This window comes from Ceratotherium simum, chromosome 26 (genome assembly GCF_057802395.1).
Source record: "Ceratotherium simum simum isolate JZ-2026a chromosome 26, ASM5780239v1, whole genome shotgun sequence".
Taxonomy (NCBI): domain Eukaryota; kingdom Metazoa; phylum Chordata; class Mammalia; order Perissodactyla; family Rhinocerotidae; genus Ceratotherium; species Ceratotherium simum.
This window is the reverse complement of record NC_141925.1, coordinates 35,399,603-35,423,226: the sequence shown is the minus strand read 5'-3', so window position 1 is coordinate 35,423,226 and position 23,624 is coordinate 35,399,603. Positions and strand designations below refer to the sequence as shown.

At 46.4% G+C, this 23,624-nt stretch overlaps 1 pseudogene; it reads right to left on the bottom strand.

The window, feature by feature from the left end:
- Positions 1-264: 264 nt before the first annotated feature.
- Positions 265-15,460, bottom strand: LOC101404673 (cytochrome P450 3A19-like; annotated as a pseudogene).
- Positions 15,461-23,624: the final 8,164 nt, after the last annotated feature.

Below are 23,624 nucleotides of genomic sequence, written 5' to 3'. Positions count from 1 at the left end.
GTCTCTGCTTGCCGGGGTGGAAGGCAGAGGGCCTGATTTTAAAAGAACAAAACCTCAGCGTTCCAGGGCAAGCTTTCTTTTCACGTGGCTGTCAAGGGCGGTGGGGCTGCCCAGGCACTGAGCCTGCCACTGGGGAGAGGCCAACATTCGACTCGACCTCTACCAGGTAGCACCTTTCTTCCCGGCCGTCCAAGATGTCTTGATTCTCCTTCAGCGGTCGGAGTCCCGTGGATGGAACTTTGCCTGGTATAGAGTGCTTGTTTTTTACTCCCGGGACTCAGCTCTCACTCTGGGCGTCAGAAAAATGGGTTTCTTGGGCAGTATGAAACCCCTGTTTTCCAATTCCAAGGGGATCTGTGGAGTAAAAGCAGACAGGACTTTGAGGAAGATTATAAGGGCGGCAGGCTACCGAGAGCTGCAAAGTGTTCAGTACGGAGCTCTCTAAATCAGGAAGCAAGCCCCCTCCTTGTGCCCTCGCTTAGGCCTACAATCTCTCCCCACTGGCAAAGTGGACAGAGCATTTGATTATTCCATTGTGTGGTTTTAAGCAAGTTTAAATCCCCCCCACCCCCCACCCCATTGAAATGGTTTCTAAATTTCTTCCCAAATTCCAAAGTCCTGTGATTAGGGGCATGATGTATCTAGACTGTAGACCATATTTTTGTAACAGGTTTACCTTGCAATGTAGAGTATGAAACAGGAGTCCTTGGTTCACTTCTAGGAAATGTGTATGGATCCCTCACTGGGTTGTACAGAATTTAACCCCTGCCCAAAAAGAGGTGTGGCCCTCACCCTCAGCTTTGGGAGGTGATCTCAAAGCCCTTGGAACATCAGGCCTAATAGAAGTGTGTTTGTTTTCCCAGGGGCCTTGGGTCACACCAAATAGTAAAACATGTGAATCAGGGCGGGGACTTTGGATCTTGTGACATCAGCTCAACCTCCAGAGGGGCTGGAGGCTACATAATGGTGTCCCAGTGAAAACCCCGGCTCAGAGGAGCTTCCCTGGCTGGCAACACTCTAGTGTGTTATAACATGTCCTTGCCAGGAAAGTAACGCTGTTCTCAACTCTGCTGGGAGGGGATGACAGGAAGCTCCAAGGCTAGAACTTTCCTGGACTCTGCCCTGGGCACCTCTTCCCTTGGCTGATTTTAATCTGAATCCTTTCACTCTAATAAACCATAACCACGAGCAGGACAGCTTTCAGTGAGTTCTGTCCTTCTAGCGAATTACTGAACCTAAGGGGGGTCTTGGGGGCCCCTGAACTTGCAATTGGTGTCAAAAGTTAAGGCAGTCTTATGGACTGTTCCCTAACAGCGCACTCTCCAAACTCCAACCCAAAGACCATGGGGGCTTTTGAATCAAATTTGATTAAAAGTAGAGAAAGTACTGTCTCATGGGGGTCTCTTTGCAAGTCTCCATGGAGCTTTCTGCATGAGCATGACCAGAGATGACTTCACAGAGAGCAGGGCAAACGTCACCCCAGTGCAGTGCCAAGGCCCAGAGCCAAAGGGGCAGAGCACGCAGGGGTCCAGCAGCTCTCTGTTTTCTTTCCTGAACCTGGATCCAGGCAAGGAGATTACTAGGAAGATGAGAAAACGGAAGCATTTTTTGTGAACATTCACATACGTTCCAACGATGGAATAACATTCCTGGGTACCTTGTTCACTGCTTTCCACCCAGTACGTGGCACATGCTAGATGCCCAACACGCATACAAATAACAACGAATCTTTATTGGCATCTATGATGTATAAGGCACTGTTTTAGGTTTCACAGGTTGAATTGCATCTCCCCCCTAAAAATTCATCTGTTGAAGTCCTAATCCCCAATACCTCAGAATGTGACTATATTTGGAAATAGGGTAGTTGCAGATGTAATTAAATAAGTTAAGGTGAGGTCACAGTGGAGGACACTGGGCCCCTAATCCGATACAGCTGGGGTCATTATAAGAAGAATACCATGTGAGGAGACAGACACGCACGCAGGGAGAACGCCATGGGAAGACTGGAGTTACGCTGCCACAAGACAAGGAACCACCAGAAGCCGGGAGAGAGGCCTGGAACATATCCTCCCCTAGCACCTTCAGAGGGAGCACGGCCCTGCTGACACCTTGGTCTGGAACTTCCAGCCTCCAGAACTGTGAGACAATATTTCTGAAGTTTAAGTCCCTCAGTCGGTGGTGCTTTGTCATGGCAGCCCTGGTGAGCTCAGACAGTGGGGGATGGAGATGAAGAGAACATGGCTGCAGCCCTAGAGAAGGGCATGGTGGGCACGATTTGTCTGTGCTAATACAGGGCGCAGAGCGACAGGGAGAAGGAGCCGTTGGGTGCACTGGCTGAGCCGGCTGGATCGTGTGGAAGAGCTGGCGTCTCAGGCAGAACTTGAAGGATGGTGGGGTGGAGGGAAAGGCCGCTGTGAGCAAAGAGGCCACCGTGTGAGACGCAGGCACATCTGGGGAAGATGGACATGTCCGGGCGGTAGAGCCAACGGAAGAGCGGACAGTGAGTCTGGGCGCCAGGCTGGAGTGGGGTCAAGTTGGGTCTTGCGGTGGCCACATATTCAACGGCACAGCTGCTCTGACCAAGGATGAGTTTGCCCCAAAGGCTGGGCCTGGCTGGGCTGTGACATTCTTACTCCAGGCCAATACAGAATTAGTTCCTGCTGTGCCTGACCTGTTGTGAAAAGCGATTTAGTTGAATAGGTTCCAGGTGATTCCCTTGATTGTGACTGTGAGGATTTGTGCAAAAAAGGGCGCAGGCTTTACATCCTTCATCAAGGCTGCTCTTGGTACTGACCCAACCCGCACGTGGGGCTGCTAAATCTTCTCGGTTTGCCGCTCCTTTGGGCTTCTGACGCCATCCTCCGTGCCTGCCTCGTTTGTTGGGCTGTGACCCCACAGTGAAGCCAGAATATGGCTTGCTCAAAACCACAGCTGGAAAATCAAATTTTATTTTCAACACATCTTTACCCTTCTTGCTGCTGATTTGTCTGGCTCCAAGCCAGTTTCCCTATGGCTTTGGTTTTAATATGTGGCCATAAACCCCTCAGTGTTACAGCCGCTATAAGCCAGTCCTGGTGTCACTTTTCTCAATACAGTTAATTAAATTCTGAGCACAGTGTGCAAATGGAGATTATAAAGCTCCTTGGCTGGAGAGAGTGGATTGGATACATCTGGGCGAACATTCAGATGATCTTTTTACAATGGTGTCAACACATAACGGGCAGAGGCCATCTGGGATGGCGTGGGAAGTGGCACTTCTAAGGTCCTTTAAAAAATTCTACGATGCTCCCACCTTTAGATATCTACCCGAGAGAAATGAAGACATATGTCCACAAAGGCTTTCCTAAGAATGAAGATAGCAGCATTATCGACAGACACAGCTCAAGTGTCTGTCACCAGGAGAATGGATAAGCAAACTGTGGTACCTCCATACAATGGACTATTGCTCAGTAATAAAAAGGAACAAATGACACAAAAGTACATACTGGTGATTCCATTTTACGAAGATCATCAGCCAGCAAAACTAATCTATAGCCACAGAAATAAGAACAGTGGTTCCTTAGGGTGGGGTGCAGACTAGCTAGGAAGGAGCCCAAGGGAACTCTCTGGGGTGATAAAATATTCCATATCTTGACTGTGGTGGTTGCTCTGGTATATATGTTTATCAAAGCTCATAATCAAAAAAAGGTCCATGATGACACAACCCTGAGAGATGCTGGAAATTGGTGTTCAGCCTGCTTACCTTTCAGGATGGAACTCCTTGGGCTCTGGCCAGTGCTCAGGATCACGGTGCAGAACATAGATGGCGATCATCACCGGAGTCCCCCTGGGGATGTTCACCCCATTGAACTCTGTGGTTTTCTTACAGACCCTCTCCAGATGTCCTCCTGGGGGGCAGATCCTGGGGACTCGTTCACCAGCATGTCTAGGGACTCCATCTGGAGGAAGACCTGGTAGGTGGGGCGCCTGACGGAGAAAAAGGTGTTTATTAAGTGGCTACTGAATGCACCCTGTGCTAGATGCCAAGAAAAATGAAGAATCTTATCTTTCAGGGTTCTACTGGGGCCCCTCTGCTTGCTCAGAGCCAGTTCTGTCTGTTGTGTAGACACTGTGAGCTGCGGGTGAGAGTGGGTTCGACTGTCCCATGTCTCGTTGGATGTCATCATGTGTTTAACCAGTAAGTCTCTTCCACTGAGTTTGGAGTGGTTTGGGTGTGAGATGGCGGCCCACTGATTACTTTTAGGGTTGGTAAAACCTTTCCTTTCTCAGAATAGTCTGTGCCTATACGTATATGGATGTCAATGTCAACTCAATATCTCCGTGGGATGGCTAACTCAACATGGCCAAACAAAATTCTCTGTCCCCATCAAAGTGTTCCTCTAGCCTCCCCCATTTCTGTCAATGGTCCTACCATCCACCCGCTTGCTCAGGCCCGGAACCTAGAAGTCCTTGATTCTTTGTTTTTAAACACACCCTGTTCAATCCATCAGCAAATCCCATCAGTTTCACTTCCCAGATCTCTCTAGAACCCAATCCATTTCTCAGTGTCTACTTTCTGTCCTCTTTCCCCTGGACCTCAGCCTCCTCACTGGCCTCCCTGCCTCCACTTTTTCCCACTCCATATATCCTATCACATCATCCCCTGCACAGTGGTTTCTCACTGCAGCAAGGTCCAAAGCCCAGCTCCATCCCGTGGTCTACAAAGCCCTACAGGATCTGGACCCTGCCCTCCCCGCCATCCTCCCCCTGCATTCTCTACTCTCCGGGGACCCTGACCTTCTCACAGGTCCTGGGTTCATTGAGCCCCGTCCTGCCTCGAGGCCTCTGTACCTCCTAGTCCCTGCACTTGGAGCACTCTATTGTAAGGCTGCCTTCTTCTCAGTCAGATCTTCCTTCAAGTACCACCTCCTCAGAGATGTCTTCTAGAACACTTGATCTCAAGCACACCCTCCACCCAACCCCCGCCCCACCCTCTGCCCCGTCCCTGTTCTCCAACCTGCTGTCCTGTTGTATTATCTTCACCGAATGTATCACCATTTGCATCTGTCTTGCTTATTTATTGGTTTATTTACATCTATCTTTACTTATTTATTGGTTTATTTATTGTTTATTGCCTGTCTGCCTCCTCCCCACCCAGGAGCATTTACATAATTTGCAGGGCTCAGTGCAAAATGGAAACGCAGGTCTCCTTGTTCAAACGTTATGAAGGATTTTAAGACAGTGACAGAACATTCAATCAAGCGCATTTGCTCCTGCACGGGTCTCCCACCCACAGAGCCAACCCCGTCTCCACCCATCATGCCTGTGAGTAGAGCTCCTTGAAGCCAGAGCCTTGTCCTGCTTGCACACCACTGGACCCCTGACACCTGGTCTGGTCTATTCTAGGTGCTCAACAAAGATTTGCTGCATGCACGAATGTCAGGCCACTTTGCACATATTATGTAATTTTAAGATATTCTTAACTATGCCACATTTTCATTCCTGCCACCCCTAATTAGTTCTTTTGAGGCAGAATTCCTATCTCGCACTGCTCCTATGAGATCCTGGAGTCAATATCTGGTGTCATATAACACATACTTGTTGGTCCAATGGTGTCAGCATCTCCCATTCTCAGAACATTCTAGAATTTAGACTCAGACTTAAAAATGTGAGATTTAAGTAGCCAGGATTGTTGTTCCCATGAAGGCTCCCAAGCCACTTCACGTTGTTAGGCAAGGCACTGTCTCCCTCCTCTTGAAATTTCTCTTGCATCTCTGGATGAGTGGCCAGGTTATAAGCTATGAAGTTGAGGGTCGAGCTTGTGGTCTCATAGCCAGCAAAAATAAAGGTAACAGCTTGTGCAGAAATATCCATGTCAGTCAAAGTTTGGAGGCAAAAACAGAATTGCACTATGAACAGATACAGAAACAACAGACATGGAGTCTGGACACCTCCCGCGACGGTGGCCTCAGAGAGTCCTTCCCTTTCTGGTGTGTTCCTGGCTATCTAACCATGTGAAATTTACCACCTCTCCTCAGTTCTTGTGAAATGCCCATCTAACAAAGGGAAAAAGGAACTGGGAAGCAGAAGCCCTTGGCTGGGCAGGTGGTATTTGTGAACACTCACCCCATGAGGTTTAGTTGGAAGAAGATGGTCTGGTGAAGGTTCTGGAAACAGGAGGATGATGGAAAGATGGCAGAAGGCTCATGGGATTCTACGAGCTGGAGACTAGATCTCATAAAAGCCAAGCCCCCCCGATACACAAATCATAACCACAATGAGATACCACTTCATACCATTAAGATGGCTACTATAAAACAAACAAAAACCTGGAAAATAACAAGTGTTGCCTAAGATGTGGAGATATTTGAACACTGTGCACTGTTAGTGGGAATGTAAAACGTTGTAGCTACTATGGAAAACAGTATGATAGTTCCTCAAAAAATTTAAAAAATGACTTCATGGGGCCAGCCCGGTGGCATAGTGGTTAAGTTCACATGCCTCGCTTTGGCGGCCCTGGGTTTGCAGGTTCATATCCCGGGCACGGACGGACGCACCACTTGTCAAGCCATGCTGTGGTGGCGTCCCATATAAACTACAGGAAGATGGGCATGGATGTTAGCCCAGGGCCAATCTTCCTCAGCAAAAAGAGGAGGATTGGCATCAGATGTTAGCTCAGGGCTAAACTTCCTCACAAATAAATAAAAAATGACCACAGAAACCAGCAATTCCACTTCTGGGTAAATACCCCAAAGAATTGAAAGCAGGGTCTGGGAGAGATATTTGCACCTATGTTCATAGCAGCATTATTCACAACAGCAAAAAATGTTGAAGCAACCCAAATATGCAGTGATGGATGAATGGATAAATAATATGTGATATAAATAGATAGATAGATAGATATAGATAGATAGATAGATAGAGATGATGGGTAGATATACATGTATATCTATCTGTCTGTATATATACAATGAAATATTACCCAGCCTTAAAAAGGAAGGAAATTCTGACACATGCTACAATGTGAATGAATCTTGAGGACACTATGATAAATGAAATAAGCCAGACACAAAAAGATAACACTGTATGATTCCACTTATATGAGGTTCCTTAGAGTAGTCAAATTCATAGAGACAGAAAGTGGATGGTGGTGCCAGGGGCCGGGGGGAGGAGGAATGAGGAATTAGCGTTTAGTGGGGACAGTTTTAGTTTTACAAGATGAAAAGAGTTCTGTGGATGGATGGTGGTGATGGTTGTACAACAATGTGAGTGTACTTTATGCCACTGAACTGGACACTAAAAAATGGTTAATAAATGGTTAGTAAACTTTATGTTATGTATATTTTACCTCAATTTAAAGAACAAGCTAACTGTCACTCCAGGTGTGGCCCCTGAGTGCCTCTGTGGCATTACCTTGAGGGAGCTGGCTGGCCTTGCTGGATTCGGGCTCTCCCGGGTGTGGATCACTCGCTACAGGAAATCCACGTGATCTTGACCAGAGCGGAGAGGGGAGGAAGCGAGGATGGCAAAGCTGACAGCTTTGTCTTAGATGTTGCTCGCTGGCTCCCACTGGAGGAGAGGCCACGGCTGTGTTTCCCAGACCTCAGCCTGTGTCCCATCTGCGACCTTGTCCAGGCGGAACCAGAAGGTGGCCACCTCCTGCTCTCGTCTGCTACCTGTCTACAGCCCAGTGACCACCTCCCACTAGACTCGTTCATCAGCAGAGCTACCTTAAGCAAAACTGCTGAAGTAGGAATTTCTACGTTTATTTTTATGTACAAATTATTTTGTTTAGATTTATGTATATTTCTAAACATTCAAAAATGTTATAAAAATTACTCATAAGCCAATACGTAAAGATACATGCTGTTGTGCTATTGAGTTTTTTTTGTATTTCTTTCCAGTCTTTTTTCCAGCATTGTTTGCATGCATAAGTTAACACTCTATGCACAATCTCGGCATTTTGGTGTTTTCCTCCTATCATTATAATTTTGGCATTTTCCCCTGCCATAAAAAATTCTTCAGCAGGCGCTTGATGATATGCAAATAAGAGCCCATTATATGAGTGTGCTATCACTTACATAACTCTTGCTTTGTTTCCAATTTTTTTCTGTTTTGCAGAGAATGCTCCAATGAACAAATTTTCTTCAGAATTTTTTTCTTGTACACATTTCTGATTATTATATTGGAATAGATTTCTAGATTTTTTTTGAAGTGGAATCACCAGGTCAAGAGTGGGAATCATTTTAAAACTTTCCCCACTCAGTGCCAAATTGTTTTGTGATTTGAGTAGGCTGGGTTTCTGTATATTTATTTACCACTGCAAAATTTTATGTAAGCATGATTTGTTATCTTGGTAGTAGCAGGCCTCAGAAGATTTCCTTCAATGAATGTGAACTGAATACTTTTTCTTTTTTTGTTATTTATTTTTCATTGTTTTCAAGAGAGTTTGTACCAGTTTCTACCGATATTGTCCATGCCTCCAACTCTTCCAACATTTCATATGTACACTTAATATATATAATCTATATAATATTTATTATACAATATATAAATATTATTATAATATATAATAATTTTAAAATTCTAATTTGATAGTAAAATAAACTATGCTATATTTTTAAATCTGTATGTTTTTGGTTACTAATGAAGTTGAATGTCTTCCTATATATGTTGATTTGCATCTGTGTTTCTTCTTTTACGAATGTCCTTTGAGTGTCTATCTGTGGGGCCTTGGTATTTTTCTTACTGATTTGCACAGGTTCTTTATAAATTAAGTGTAGTAACACTTCATTTGTCATGTATTTTTTTGTGTGTGTGAGGAAGATCAGCCCTGAGTTAACATCCGTTGCCAATCCTCCTCTTTTTGCTGAGGAAGACTGGCCCTGGGCTATCATCTGTGCCCATCTTCCTCTAGTTTATATGGGACGCCGCCACAGCGTGGCTTGACAAGCAGTGCATCAGTGCGTGCCAGGGATCCAACCCTGCGAACCCCGGGCCACCAAAGCGGAGCGCGCGCACTTAACCGCTGAGCCGCCGGGCGGCCCCTCACTTGTCGTATGTTTACAGGCATTGTGCCCACCTTGCTGTCTGCAGTTAATCAGGTAGATAGATGGTCTTCAGTTCCCTCTCTCCTCCCTGACTGAGGCCCACCCTCCTCATTCTGCCACCCCACGTGCTCTCCTCCTGCCTTCCCTTGAGGGTCACCGTGGAAGGGGTCCCGTAGGTGCATCCGTGCTGAGGTGGCCTGGGGCAGTAGGCGCCACACCGTGGAGTTTGGGCCTCTAGACTGAGTTCAAATACTTGCTCACTGTAGGAGTTTGGGCGGGTTCCAGGATTTACCTGAGTACCAGAGAAACCTGTAAAACGAGGTCAGTTTGAAGAAGAAATGAGATAACAGTCTGTAAAAACTCCTAGCACAGAGCCTGTCACACGGAGGGTCAGCAGCTGTTATTTCTCTTCTTTGACAATGAGGCACACACGGCTGAACGTGGATTAGTGTATAATCCCATCAAGGATATCTGCATTTTGATCACGGACAATGCTGTGCGTTGAACTGTGTCCCCCAAAAAAGACGTGTTGAAGTCCTACCCCCCCAGTTCCTGTGAATGTGACCCCATCTGGAAGTTAGGCCTTCACAGATGTAATGTGGTTAAGACGAGGTCATTCGGGATTAGACCAGGTGCTAATCCAGGGGCTGGCATCTTGTAAAAGGGCCGTGTGAAGACACGACGAAGTGAGGTCATGTGACGGAGGCCGAGACTGGAGTGATGCAGCCGCAAGCCAAGGAATGCTGAGGACTGCAGAGCCACCAGAACCTGGAAGACGCCAGGCCAGATCTTCCCCCAGAGCCTTCAGAGGGAGCGAGGCCCTGCCCAGGCCCAGATTTTGGCCTTCCAGCTTCCAGAACTGTGAGAGAACAGACTCCTGTTGTTGGGAGGCCCCAGCCTGTGGTACCCTGTTATGTGAGCCCTAGGACACTAAGATGGACAAGAAACCCACTCTGAGGAATGGCGAGGGGCCTGGCCTGTCCGGGTCCAGCCGCGTCAGTCACGGTGCTTCGGGAAAGTCGGAAGCCTGGCTCCCTTTCCCCAGGCACCTGCCTCCACGGCCGCCATGCTGCCTTTCCATCTGGTCCCAGCGGAGGAGCTCGATCCACCCCGTCCCCATCACGTCGGGATCTTTGGTTATGACAAAGTCTGTCCTTTTAAAGGGACAGAGGTTGTGCCCACCTCCGCTTAGCTGCTTCACCTTCCTGTCCTGCTCACTTCTCTGCTCCGCAGCCTGCCAGCCCGGGAACCAGGCTGCTCAGGCCGCCTGAATTCTCCCTGGGTCACTGCCATTCAGGTTCAGTTCTGGAGAATGAGGCAGCTCTGGGGGAAGGCAAGAGTTGGCTCTTAATGCAAATGCTTGGAGCACGTTGGTATGCAGGGACCACCAAGGTCACTTTGCCTTTGAGGACCTCAAATAGGCGTCTTGACAACTGGTGGAACCTGGTGGGGGTGGAGCGCTGGGCCTACCCTCGGCCACTGGCTTGTCCATCAGCCTTAAGATGCTAGGTGACATTTTTGAGGAAGTCCAACTCCTCACCAGTCAACAGAGTTGCCTTCCTTCTTTCCAATAGTGGCGCAAGGCAAGGGAACGCCACCAGAAGGAACGGGAAAGTGGACACCGTCAGGAGACTCCAAGTGTGGTGAGGTCACCCCAAGGGGGATCCAACCCTGCATGGGACCCACGCGTTCTTGGATGGGAAGGATGTTGGGGATGTGAGAATTCTGAGACTATCCCCCACCCAAACAAACACAATAAGAATGACCGCAGAGAAGAGTAAGAGCCGCTGACGTTTATTAGGTGCTCTTCATGCGTCATCTCATTCAACTCTTACGACCCATTTCCTAGATGAGGAAAATGGAGGTGAGAAACCCACACCGGGTCCCACGTGCACAGGAGGCTGGGCTGGACTGAAGTCTAGGCCTTGTGAGCCTGGGGTCCACACTCTAAGGGCTGCACCTCTCACAGCCTCCTCTGCGTACGTTGATGTAAGCATCATTTCTGCGTCCATGACTGGCCAGAATGGCAAGAAAGCTGGGCTTCGACAGGTTGCTGGCAAGGGGAGAACGCGAGCCAGGACAAACACGCCCTGGAAGGGCTGCGACCAGGCCTGTCACGATGACAATGCTGCTGAGGAAACGCTTTGTCTGTGTCCTGAAAACCTCGCATTCACCAGAGAATCTCTTAAAAGTGAGCTGGGCCTGCTGCATCTGGGGGTGCTCAGAACAACCCCCAGCGCTCCAGAAAAGGTCTTAAAAATTCTCTTTGTGTTACTTTTATTTTGCCCTTTGAAAAATACCTATTTGGAATATGCTTTATTATGTACATAACATATTTGCACAGCAGAATGTGGTACGCTTCATAAATAAATAAATACGCACATATTTGTGATGCATGCTGGAAAAATTGCTACTCACATGAGTGTGCAATCAGAGAGCTGGAGACCCTGGATCCACCGGGCTTGCTGTGCGTTAGCGGTCTGTTCTATTTTAATCTACTCCTGCAGAACCACATTGGGAAACGTGGAGAAATTTTCTACTGACATGAAGCATCTTCTTTATTTCTCTGCAAATCCTGTTCCCACACTTGGTCTTTTTTGATGCTCACAGCAGCCCGGAAGGGCAAGTGGGTCTTGGTTTTCCTTCAGGACGGCGGTGCTGATGGCAAGGTGCTCTGGGAGCATGGTGTGTTTCAAAGATGGCCAGGGGCCAAAGCTGGAAGCGCGATGTTGCATGTTGATGGTGTCGGGGGAAGAGGGAGACTCTCCCTCTGCCCTTTTCCTTAAGGTTCTTATGGCTGGCCAAATAATTAACAAGACAGGTTAGCAGGAGAAAATAATACCAAGTTTAATAACATGTATACATGGGAGAAAGCAGGGACACTGCGTTTCTCAACACAATAGCAGAAATTCTCGTCTTAAATACCATGTCCAACCAAAGACAAGGAGGATGTTGGGGGTGGGGGTGTCAGTTACAGGAGATTACCACTAAAGCCCTGTAAACAAGAGTAAGGTTTATTATACAGTTTTAAGGCCTCACCTTCCACATTGATAAGTCTCTAGAAATGAGGTCATCCCCCCCTCTTCCCAATACAGAAAGGGAGATACCTTTACAAATGGAGACTTCCCTTGTAAATGATTGTCTGGTAACTCCTCGCAGGGCCATCCAGAGCATGTGGCCAGAGAGACAGAACTTCCGATGGGCTTGTTGGTGCCTTTTCTATTGTAACCTCTATCCTACATTATCTTTATAGCAGTCATGATAATAACTCTTACCTGAAACAGATCTTTTGTTTTAAATTCTTTAGGCAGTTTGGGAGGGGAAACTCAAATATTCTTCCTGAGTTCTCTGAGTCCTTATTGTCTTCAGCTCGAAATAATCTGCATACCAGAGTGGTGCTTCCTGGGGTAGCTTGCCCTGAGCACCATCAATGGTGAAGAGTTCTTTGTACCCATGACGATGATCAGAGGGCCCATGAAACTGAACGAGATCAGCTTCTTAACGCAGCGGCGGAGAACATCATCAAGGTTATTGATGGGATCTGTGTCCACATGGATGGAGGTGCTGGTGATGACAGCCAGACCCCAAAGGTGCCAAGTTGGAAAAGATGACTTAAAATTTAAGGAAATAAAACAGAGGTGGCAAAGTGGTTAAGAGGATCTGGGGACTTTGGAACCCACTGAGCAGCCGACTTGCTGGTCCCTGACTTGGAGGGACCGAATCAGGGACCAGCTGACTGGGCTCCCACTCAGGGCTCCTGGGCTCCCTGCTCGGGCCCAGGGCTCCTGGGCTCCTGGGCAAATCAAAAACTCAAAAGAATAGAGGAAACCTTCCTCCCATCACGGAGTGTCCGCAGCAGAAAGGTTCTGGCAGGTACAATGAGCAACGCTGTGAAATGGACACTGGAGAATCAACCAGAGGACAACTCTGTTCTCATCTGCAGGGTGCTGGAGTCTGCTTTCCACAGAGGGTCAAAGGAGGAATGAACGATGACGGTTGACCATTAGGAAGGGCTTCGTGGAAAAGGAGAGATATCAATTGGGCCTGAAAAGTGGGAGAGAATTTCTGTAAGTAAAAGAGCAAAAGAGTGTGGTGAACATCATTAGCTATCGGGGAAATGCAAATTAAAACCACCATAGGAGACCTCTACACACCCACCAGAATGACTCAAATTAAAACAACTGACTATAGTGAGTGTTGACAAGAATGAGGGGCACAGACATTGCTGCCGGGAATGCAAAATGGGATTTGGTACTTTGGGAAGCAGTTATGCAGTTTCTACTAAATGCTAAACACATACACACTCTTATGACCCAACAAATCCCCTCCTGAGTACATACCCAAGAAAAATGGGTGCATATGTCCACCAGAAGATGTGTACAAGAATGTTCATAGCACCTTTAATCATAGGAGTCCCAATTGGAAACTCCCAAACATTCACCAACAGTAGAATGGGTACATAAATTCTGGTGTATCCATAGCGTGACATACGAATAACAATGAAAATGAATGAATTCCAGCGGCACGCGATACAGATGAATCTCAGACATAACACTGAGCGAAGGAGACCAGAGCAGCAAGAGTCTAGTAGTATGCAGTTACATTTGTACAAAGTTCAAAAACAGGCCAGACTCATCTATAACGATAGAGGTGGAGAACTAGTAACCTGGCAGGGGTTCCAGGTATAGGGGGTGGAGAACAAGTGGGAAGGAGCATGAGGGAACCTTCTGGAAGCTGGAAATAGTCTATATCTTGATCTAGTTGATGGTTACACAAATAGAAACAAATGTAAAAATTTATCAAACTATACACATAAGATTTGTGTGGTTTACTGTCTACGAGTTATACCTCAATAAAAGTGGCTTTAAAAGTAACCAAAAATAATCATCAAACTGAAAAAAAAGGACAATTCAGGGAATGAATCCATGTTCCAGAAATTTACTGGGGGAAACTTCTTCCATCTTTTTGGGGAAACCAAAGTCTGATCCTCTGAGTTATTCTTATCCTTACATCAGCTTCCTGAGGCAGAAATATACACCTTTGCAAAAACCTTTGTCCAAGTCCTTGCCTCCCCCGGCCCACCCCGGTCCCCATCACTACAGGCTGCAACACATCATCCGTCCTGGGCTGCAGGGGAAACGCTTTGAAACGCATCAGTATTCCAAAGCAAAATTGTCCTTTCCTTGCAGCTTCATTGAACAAGATGTGTTTCAAAGATTGGAAATATGTAGCTTTATTTATTTCCAAAAACAACACACTGTACTTGAGGGCTGCTGAGCGAGTCTGCCAAGGGAAACGTTTAAAGCTGTTTTAATATTCAGAAAACCGTGGGCTGCGGCTTCGCATGTGCATCAGCTCCTGCAGTCAGTGGGCAGAGACGGAAGGGACGGCTCCTCCCAGAGAGGGCTGGGCCGGGGGCCAGAGCAGGCACCTTTCCCCGTGCGGATTGTTCACAGAGAGAAGAGAGGAGACGCCGTGGGTTGAGGGGGTGGGGTCGGTGGCATCAAAATTCAGGCCCACAGTAGGTGCTCAGAAAGTCCTCAGATGCTGAATGGATAAAAGGAGATTAAGCAGATAATCCCCAGAGTCTCTTAAATTGCCACTCTTTTCTGCCAAGTAGCATGGAGCCAGCACTGGATAAATCGTCCAGGTTGGAGGACTTGTCATTCCCCCTCTGGCTTCGGTTCTGCACCTTCAGCCTCCCTCAATGACACCCCACATGCCCCTGCAAGTATACCCCTATTCCCTCCTCTGGTCTCCTGGTCGGTTCTACCTCTCAGACGAGTGCTGCCACCTAGCCACACCACCGTGCTGAGCGTGGTTGGGGCAGGGCGCTGAGGGGATGATATGAAGGGGGGATTTGCATCTTAATAGGGACCAGGGGCTGGAGCTGCTTCCCTAAACCTTCAGCCCCTTGCAGACTTGCAGCCACGAGCTCCCAGCTTTCGGGCAGCTACCCAGCATGCGTGTTTGCACAACTAATCTGCGTCTACGCTTCGCTGCCCGGTCTGCAGGTGCACGGCGCTAGCAGACCACCGAGGCCTCGGGTTGTAATTTCCAGCTCTAGTAAAATCCCCGCATTATTTTTTATACCTGTTCTAAACTCATTTGGGCTCTGGGCCTTTTAGGCCATGCTAATAATGTGCAGGACCGGGAAAAGGCAAATGGGGCTTGTCTGGCTTCGTACTGTCATCTATAAAAAGAGGAAGAGAAAATCCTGAGTACTTATGCCTGGGCTCTTGGACCAAAGCCCCTCCATCCATCTTGCTCGAATTCCCGACGCCGTAAAGACCCCTCTCCTCCCCGATGGCCATACTTTCTTCCTTCACTTCCATGAACTCATTCTGAGCCACTTTCTTCTCAGTGTTTTGCACCAGAAGGTCTCCATGGCGTTTGAGTAGTAGAAACATGTGGAGCACAATCATAGCCATTCTGCGTTTAGTCATTGGTGTAACCAGTGCCGAAAAAGACATCTGGGTGTATCTAATAGAAAACTGCCATTGACCAGAACTGTTGAAGCAAAGGGGGATTCTGGTGAATTTCAAGAGGCATGAGATGTTCTGATGAATTAGGTTGAGCAAGAAAAGACATTTATTTCATTACGGTTCTTAGAACATTTCTGAAGCTCGAATTGACTTGCCTGCTTTTGCAAGTCCAGTCTATGAATATAAATCTTTCTAGGACTTAAAGACCATCTTAGTTTAAGCCATCACCATGCATGGGAGGAAATTGGCTCAAATTCTAGATGGAAGGATATCGGTGGAACGTTGGTAAATGTTTAACAACTGGCTCTCCAAGGGAGAAAGCTCTGATTTGTGGTGTTTACCAATTTCTGTGGTGTAACTGCTCCTTCTGTGGCCGACTTCAAGCTCCCCGTGTGATATCCCAGCATGAGAAGTGGGGACAAGACGTGCGTAATTGGGTTTCACAGGTGGTACAAGCCAGTGGCTATGCCACCCCCTTTAAAAAAATATATATATATATATATATATAAGTGAAAAATTTATTCTGCTATCATCTGGCCCCTTTTGTCTAAAAGGCAAGTGCAGATTAAAAACATTGAGGGATGAGAAGCTGGCCCAGTGGCATAGTGGTTAAGTTCGAGCTCTGCTTCGGCGGCCTGGAGTTTGCAAGGTCGGATCCTGGGCGTGGATCTACCCACTCCTTATCAAGAGATGCTGTGGCAGGCATCCCACATATAAAGTAGAGGAAGATGGGCAAGGATGTTAGCCCAGGGCCAATCTTCCTCAGCAAAAAGAGGAGGATTGGCAACAGATGTTAGCTCAGGGCTAATCTTCCCCACCAAAAAAAAAAAAAAAAAAACAATTGAGGGACGAACAAGTCCCATGTGGGTCAACTCACTGCATCCCACTCTGGCCAGATTGAGGGTTTGAGTTGGTTTCTGGCTAATAACAATTCGAGACAGTACAGACTCTGTTCTTTCCTTTAAGATGCTGTTAATTGAATAGGAACTAGTCCAACAGAACTAATGGTGGCACGTGGGGTTTTAAATCTCTCTCTGCTAAGAGACTTGTCTGGACTCTCAATGTTGCTCACGCTCACCCTCACTCCTTGCCCTTGAGGAACGTGCTGCCTGCCCACGTTCAGAATTAAAGGTGCCTCGTATTTCGTCCACCTTAAATTCATTTGTCACGAGAGGAGCTGCTCTTTGAAGCACTCTGCGAGAAGTTCCATGAGCCCAGGCCGAAGAGCTTCTTCCCAGGGTGGGCCGGGTCTGAAGAGCCTCCTGGCCCCTGGCTCCAGGCCAGGAGAAGGGAAAGCCAGTGGGTCATCCCACTGCCAACTGCTCCCCAGTCACCGGGATCCACCTGCAGGGCTCCCAAACACCGCTTCCCCAGGTTCCCGGGGGGTGGGGATCGGGACAGAAGAGACTCATATATAGAAAGAAAGTCACATTTGGAAACTTGAATGCTGTATACCTACTTTCCACCCACTTCTTAAAAATTCTGATTTAGGGACAGCTAAACCATTTTGTTACACACGTTAGTGATAGGATGATGTTGTCCACGTTTACCTAAAATCTAAGAATTTTTGTCTGATGGAAAATTTGAAATCAGATATTTAGTTTCTCCAGCTGACAGGAACCAGAAAGTGGGGCATGTTCTATCCTCAGGGAGGCCTCCCGGACCCCCTGTCCAGGTTGGCTACACTCTCGGAACTGGGTTCCTTTCCTTCAGCACCACTGGACGCCGACAGATCCTCTGATCAATGTCCGTCTCTGCCACTAGAGTGTAAGGAGCACGTTTCTGGACACCACGTTCTGTCAGCGACAGGCACTGGTAAAGCTGCACTGAAGAGAGACAAGCCGATGGGGGAGAGAGAGGGAAGAATGGAGCATGACAGGAAGGAGGAAGAGAGAAAGGGAACCTGACGATGGAAAATGAAAGAGCTTCAAGACCCTGACACCCCTCCCCACCTGCCCGGCATCTCCCCGATCCCTGGGGGTGGCTCTGAGCCTGAGGGGCCCAGCGTCCCCCCGCCTGCTCTTCGGGGCCAGCTTGTCAACATTCACCTCCTTGAGCTTTCCGCTGCTGAAGATCCAGGAGATGATGGTTCTGAGCCGTTTGCACTTGTCATCCTCGGTGATGATGAGGCTGGATTCCAAACTTCCATTTAAACCCAAGTTCTAAAGAGGATTAAGTGAGTGAAAGCAGGCACAGCTTGGGGTAGAGAACAAGGCTTGGGAGTTTTTCCAAGGAAGGATTAGATGCACTGTCAAAAAAAATAAACACCCCAAAACCAAAAAAAGAAAACCCACGGATTCCGATACCGTGCAATGTCGCCTCTTCCCTGAGCGTCCCGGAGAAACATGACAAGGTGGCAGATGTGGGGGGCGTGTGCTGAGAGCTGACACCGACGCTGCTCCCGAGGCGAGGAACCTCTGTCACTAGTGTCGAGGGGGTCTCAGAGTTTCCCCTGCAGAACTAGTCCGTCTATTTCTTGGCTGGGGGAAATAATCAGCCATGAATGTTTCTGAACGATTATTTTTCAGTCTGAGGGAAGACTGTTGAAATCTTGCATGAAGAGTAGATAAGACCTTCCTCGCACATGCCCGTCACCCTCTCGGAAATGTGAGGAAACTCAGCTACCTAAGGGGCCTGTGGCTGGTTTGAGCCAAATCTGGGACTAGAAATCAGATTTGGGACACTTGCTACTAAGAAAAATGGAAAAGTATGGGGAAAAACTTTCCAGAAAATTGACGTCCAGTAGACTTCAGCATTGATTTTTGTTTTGCTGTGATAAAGGTGAGAGGAAAGGCAATTAGGGAAGTGATTAAAATGTGTTCTTGGCCCTGAAGACCCCAACGAATTAATATCCAATGGTACAGATTTAGTTATCATGACCAGGGGAAGTGAGAGAGATTTTTGGACAGAGGCCTGCCCGAGGCTTCTCAGATCCCCTGCAGAGGAGACCGCCAACTGGTGAAGGCCTGCAATCCATCAAAATCGCTCAGATCCTACCTGCCTTGACATATGGCTATCTTAACTTCAGCACAAGGATAAATCGTGTAACTTTGGAGGCCACCATTGGGTGTGTATAGCCATTTCCATATTAACCTGCCTTTATTTTCCAAAAATGACCGCCAATTCATGGGCAGCTGCTCTGCATCTTAGATCCTGGCGGGATTGCAAAGAGCCAAACCATATTTTTCAAAGCCATCAGAGTATGAAATGAATATATGAATATGAAAACAGGCTTCAAGCCTATTAGCTGATGATTGATTCCTATCTCGGGTTTAGAGGGAGGGAGAGGAAGCTGCCAGCACAGAAAGCCCAAGTTCAACTTGCTTCTGGTCAAGAATACGAGTGGAAGAAGTAAGCTCGAGCTGGAACCTACCCTCTGGGTGGTAAAAAGGGTGTAAAACTCCTTCTCCAGGACAGACTTGATGAGGACAGGATCCAGGATGACCAGGATGGGCGCCTGCCTTCGTAGATGCTGTTGCAGACACCAAGACCCAAAACACAACCAATGGACAGTGACTATTTAAAGTACACTCCTCTATGGAGCTCGCCCCATGACACAGTGGTTATGTTTGGCGTGCTCCGCTTCGGGGTCCTGGGCTCATGGGTTCGGATCCCAGGCACGGACCTCCACCACTCATCAGCCATGCTGTAGTGGTGACCCACATACAAAGTAGAGGAAGACTGGCACAGATGTTAGCTCAGGGTGAATCTTCTTCAACAACAACAATAAAAAAATAAAAAATAAAATAAAATACACTCCTCAAGCTAAAATGTCCTGGTTAGCAAGCCGGTGTTTTGCATATTTCCTCTCTGAGAACTTTATTATTATGCAGGCCCCCAATTCTGTTTCCCTCTTCTAGTATAAAAAATCTGAGTATTTAATTTCTTTCACTATCTTGCTTCCACCTACCTCCCTACTGTTTTATCAGGCATCCCATGCTCCAGCTGTGTTGATATCTTTAGAATTTATTGCACCCAGAACACTCCAGGGCCCTTTCTTTTTTATCCCATTCTGCTCTGGGACTTGTAATCTTAAGAGTTTGGCAATTGTGATCACCAACACCCAAAATAAGATGTAGACATGTCCACACGTGCAAAGTTATGGTCAATGCACCACCCAGCTTCCCAACCCCAAGACCACCTTCTGATTTCTGCCACCATCAATATGTTTTCTTGTCTGTTCTTGGGTTTCATATAGATGACATCATGTTATATGTATTCTTTTGCATCTGGCCTCTTTTGCCCAACATAACGTTTACGAGATTCACGCACACTGGTGTGTGTATCAATAGTTTGTGTCTTCTTATTGCTGAGTAGCATTCCACCATTTGGAATTTGTTTATCCATTTTCTAAACAAATCCACAATTTGTCCATCTTGTGTTGATGAACACTTGGATTATGAATGAGGCTGCTGTGAACATTGTCTTACAAATTGTTTGCTTGTTTTTGACAATGTTTGAATTTCTCTTGGGTGAATATCCAGGTAAAGAGTTGCTGGGTTACAGTGTAAATGTATGTTTAACTTGATAAGAAACACAGTTCTTTGAAGTGGTGGAGCCATTTTACACTCTTGCCAACACTGTGAGAGTTCAGTTGCTCCACACCCTCACCAACATTTGGTAATGTCAATCTTTTATATTTTTACCCATTCTAGTTGAATGGGTGAAAAATGGGTTGTCTCCCTTTCTATTTGACCAACTCCTATTCATCCTTTGAGACCTTTTCCGTGTGGCTATCCAGCTAAACTCTGTGTCCCTATGGAGTGAGCATAGCCTTTGTGTTGAATTTGTATCAACTGTTGAACTCTCTTCCCTTCACAGAACCACAAGCTCCCTGAAGACGGAAGTTGTGCTTTAAATGTCTCTGTCCCCTCGGTGCCCGGCAGTGTGCCTGCCCCACAGCAAAGGCCCCAAAAGAGTCTGATGAATGAATGAGGAGCAGACATGGAGGCAGAAGCTGGTTTCTGGTTTTGAAATCTTGGCATTTCTGAGTCTTTTAAAATGGGAATTTCAAGAGACATTGAGGTTAAACTGTATAAAAGGGTTATCAATATATTGATGGATGGAGTCCAATACCATATCCCCTGTCCTCGAATTTCTTAGGGGAACATTGGGCTGTAGCACTAAAATTTGTTTTGTTTGAATCCTGAGAGGGTAGGGGGAGAAAGTGAAAGTCAGGCAGCACCAGTCACGACATAGAAAATGCTGCCTAGGTCGTGCTTCCGTATGGAACCGTCTTAAAGAGGGACTCAACCTTCATAAGGACATTTCTGCCAGGGCCCGGGCGCGCACACTGGAGAAGGGTGGTCGTCTTAGCTGTGGGGTAGTGGTGGCTTCTGTTTCATCCTCATGCAGATCACCGGCATCCTTGAGGTGACCTGGGGCCACCTGGGTTCCTGGCTCCCTCAGAATCCTCTGTATCCTGTCTCAGCGTGTTGTGTTTGCATCCGTCTACATTCTCGCCCCCTGGACTCCAAGATTCTCTATTTAGCCAGCTTCTACTCACTCCTATGCATTTCTCAAGATCCCACTCAGCTATCACCCAATCCAGGAAGATTCTGGAAATATGAGTCCTTGCCCTGTGCCTGATTCAGGGCCCTGCACATGGTTGTGGTTCACGTATTGGTTGATTAATGTTCAAGTTGACAAGGACATGATAATGCCTCCGAATCTACTGTCCAAGTGAGACCAGGGCGTTACAGAGCAGGGACGACAGCGGGCACTGTGCTCTCACTGCCATTATTCCCAGACTGGCTGGCGGGCCGGACTTTTATACAGATGGCCCTGCACAGAGGAGGAGGCCCCGACCCACCTTATCTTGCAGTGGGGGAGGGAGGAGGATTAATGGTGAGAGCCTTTCCCCCATAATTTGCCATATTTCTCAAAACATTTCAGTTCAAATTCCAGAATCCCCTCTGGAAGAAGAAAGTCCTGTTAGACAGGTGATCCACTGCTGTGTCAACATGGCTCAGACACTCGGGCCATCCCCATCTCCCCATCTGCTGTTTCCCAAACAAGTCAACATTTTTTTTTTGAATTACCTAAATCAATGTAGCTTTATGTTGTGAAATAAGATCTTAGAAATTCTGAACTATGTGTACTAGCTATATGTTTTTCTAATTTACTTTAAAATAGTTAATATTAACCTAACGAATGTTTGTCCATGTTCTGCCCAAATCATTTCGTGGGCTCCTGTAGCAGACAGCCAGCTCTAAACTGAACCCGTGGAAGGGCTGGTTAGATAGTCAACTGAGCCAAACACACCCTCCGTCCATCTGCTCGTTTCTTCTTCTGCAGGGAGCAATGAGGAAGGATTTGTGGATGTGGAGGAATTCCATATGGACGCAGAGTGATAAGCAGGATTTGAATAAGGAAAGCCAGAACTATCTAGGAGGTGGGGCATGAGGAGGTTGCATAAAAACAAGAGTAGAAAGGGTGATTGCCAGTTGTTGAGACTAATCAGTCTGCCCAAGACAGTGAGGTTTTCTCAGTCCTGAATGAAGGCTAATTCACCTGACAAAAACACCTGCAAGACCTCATTTTAAGAAGATTACTGTGAGGGTCAAAACATGTGGCTCTCATAGGCTAGTTGCCGGCGCCTGTGGAGCACAGGGAGTCAGGGAGGCTCCTGGCTTGAGGAGCTTTGCTCTTGTGTGTGTCTGCCCTGAGAATTAATGGTCTGCTGGCGCATCTAAAGCCATATTAAAATTGTTGTCATCTTTTCTATTTCAAAGACACAATGTGCCTAGTCTTTCAAATTAAACTGCTTCTCATAAGTCCTTCTGAAGGAAGCAGAATTCTGCCTTTATTTGGGTTTTCAGTCCCATCAATAAGAAACTAGGAAGTTACTTGCAAATGTGGAAAGAAAGGAGCATTCCTCGAGACCTCCTGGGTTCAGCCTTTCTCCTTCTTCCTCTGACAGGTAATGATTCAGAGGGAGCAATTCAGTCCGCTTCTCTAGACGTGGGTCCCAGAACTCTAAAAAACAGGACCCTGTAATTGCTGTGGTTCCTCCTGGGCCTGGAGTGTGGAGGAAGGGGCCTGGGGCTTTGCAGAGGTGTGCAGATTGAATTAAAAATATGGTAGGAATGAAAATCCCCAAATATGCTGTAAGTTTCCGATTTCATGAAATCATGTAGGACTAGGTAGCAAGATGTATTTCACCAAAATTACGTAAATATTTGAAACTTTGGTATGACAAAAAAATCATAAAAAAGTTAAAGTGATAAAGTAACCCAGAAGAAGGCAAGAAAACAGAAACCAAAAAACAGAACAAACAGAAAAAAAAATAACTAAATGTCAAATTTAAGCCCTAACATATTAATAATTACCTTCAATGCAGATGGTCTCAAGACACCACTTAAAGACAAAGGCTGGCAAAGTGGATTAAAAAACGTGACCCAACTCTATGTCTTCTACAAGAAACTCATTTCAGATACAATAACATGCATAGGTTGAAAGTGAAAGTATTGCATTTAAAGTAATTGAAATCATACAGACTGTGTTCTCTGACCATAATTGAATCAAATTAGAAATCAATAACAGAGAGATAACAAGAATATCTTTATCTACATTGGAAACAAAATAACACACTTCTAAATAATCCATCAGTCAAATAGGATATCTCAGGGAAATAAAAAAATATGTTGAACTGAATGGAAATGAAAATGCAACATTTAAAAATTTGTGAAATGAAGCTAAAACAGTGCTGAGAGGAAAATTTATAGCACTAAATGTTTCCCTTAGAAAAGAGGAAAAGTCTCAAATCACTAATCTGAACACTCACCTCAAGAAACTAGAAAACGGATAGCAAAATAAAACCAAAGTAGCAGAAGGTAAGATATAATAACAGTAAGAGCATAAAGCAATGTAATTGGAAGCATACAAATAGTGAAAATCAATGAAACAAAAAGCTAGTTCTTTGAAATGATCAAGATAATTGAAAACGTCTACAAATTGACCAAAAAAAATAGAGAAGACACAAATTATTAATATTATGAATGAGACAGGAAAAATCACTACAGATCCTGCAGACATCAAAAGGATAATAGGGGAATACCACAAACAATGCCGCACATAAATTAACCACTTAGATGAAATGGATAAGCTC